This window comes from Cyprinodon variegatus, unplaced genomic scaffold (assembly GCF_000732505.1).
Source record: "Cyprinodon variegatus isolate N-32 unplaced genomic scaffold, C_variegatus-1.0 Scaffold1230, whole genome shotgun sequence".
Taxonomy (NCBI): domain Eukaryota; kingdom Metazoa; phylum Chordata; class Actinopteri; order Cyprinodontiformes; family Cyprinodontidae; genus Cyprinodon; species Cyprinodon variegatus.
Window position 1 is genome coordinate 121,592 of NW_015151683.1, and position 1,768 is coordinate 123,359.

Sequence of the window (1,768 nt, forward strand, 5' to 3'; positions counted from 1 at the left end):
AACACTCTTCTAACTGATCAAGTAAAAAATGTTATTTACAGATTTCAGGAATCAAAACCATATCATAACGGTTTGCACAGTAAGTTGGAAGGCCTCCTTTCCATCACCCTAATCTATTTCTTTCTCCACGGATTCTTTATCCTACCCAGGTCTATAGGGCCAGCCCAACATGTTTAATACATTATTGGTGAAATTCAGAAATGAATTTGAGCCTAGATATCTCATGGGTATCAATACCTTTAGGGTACATGTATATAAATAAATAAATTTCTAAGAAATTGAGACTGCTCAATATGGCTTTATGTCTAGGAACGCCCCTGGTGTTAATCAGCTTAAGTCTGAGGACGCACACTTACTTTGGTTGTAAATGATCACGTGACGGAGAAGAAGCAGACAGATGTGAGCCATCCGAGGTCAGGGATCCTCCTTAGGATGAAAGCAGAGGAAAGTCTCCAGCAGACCTCTATTTTCCTCTGCATTAATCTGCAGACCGCAGCTCCTCTGCCGCAGTCGCTGCGCAGTAGAGGCGCAGCCCCGCTCCTCTATCCGCGGTCCCTCCATCATCTCCACCTGAATAACAAATTAAAGGCGGTTAAATTCCCTCACTGCGATTATCAGAGTAATTGCATAATTGAACCGCAAACAGAATGAGTAAGTTGCAGAATGTGTTATCAAAAAAATGCAGGCGCTGACATCAGAACACGTGCGCGCGTGTGTGTGTGCCACAATGTGCCAGGCGGCTTTCGGATGCTTGGATTTAAAGATTTCTGTGAAATATAGGCTATAACGAAGCTTGGTCCCCTTGTCCCCCCTCTCTCTTAAAATAGGCCAATTTGAAGTGATTTCTCCTGGAATTACTTTCGAAAAATGCCTCAAGATTTCCTCCATCAACAACGACAATGATAATGGTGGTACAACCGATAATTATCATCTTCCAGAACAGAGGACAGATTTTTTATGGGTACTTGGTGGGTGCGACTGATAACTGTCATTATTTTTCCCACGATTATAGTATCTACAGAGGGCTGTGAGCAAAACCATTAGCAGAATTGAGGCGGAATTTGGAGGAAACATGTAAAATAATAGCAGAAGTGCACTACTAAATGAGAGATGTTTACGCGATTCAATTTGGAGGTAGAAAACACTTATTTAATTTTTTTTTTTTTTTTTTGCAAAATGTTTCCAGTAACCCAAAGTAATAATCTAATACCAGATGGGTTTTCTCAAGCCTCCTCTGCGCCATTAGGATGAAACAGACATGTGATAATATTACCACACTGTCATTAATAATTTGACTCGCAGGCAGGAGGGCAGAGCAGGCCACAGCAGCGCTTCCTGCAGCGGGACTCTTAACTAGCCGCACTAAAAATAAAGTCCTCCATGCATGGATGGATGGAGAGCGGAGGCAGGACTCATTAGGAGTGAGTAGCTCTGTGGCTGAGGGTGTTTTAACACCTGCTGCTCTTCACCTGAGGGGTTAGTGCAGAGGTGGAGAGACAGGCGCGGAGAGGGGGTGCGGGATGAGGAGGGGAGAGGTGGCGGGGCTAAACGGGCCAACATGTCACCGACTTTATTTCAGTCCGGTGATAGCAGGCCCTCCTCAGATGCCTATTTATCGGAGCCAGTAAATGTTATCCAGGACCGCGGGGTGATAGAGAACAGAGGCACTCTGGTGCGTAAAAGGCGCAGCTTTGCAGCGCCTCAGTCTAAGCAACAATTAATTACTTTCACTGCAAGTGAAGAGCAATACATGAAGATTAGATATGAG

General features: G+C 44.3%; 1 protein-coding gene across 2 annotated transcripts in view; it reads right to left on the reverse strand.

Moving 5' to 3' along the window:
* The window catches only part of dlx1 (distal-less homeobox 1), a 4,612-nt gene extending 3,927 nt beyond the window's left edge, over positions 1–685 (reverse strand). The window contains exon 1 of one of the 2 annotated variants that reach the window (XM_015401522.1): positions 357–685. The gene's annotated coding sequence lies outside the window, so the exon portion shown is untranslated. The remainder of the gene's footprint in view (positions 1–356) is intronic. The other variant, XM_015401521.1, reaches the window with a different exon arrangement.
* Positions 686–1,768: the final 1,083 nt, after the last annotated feature.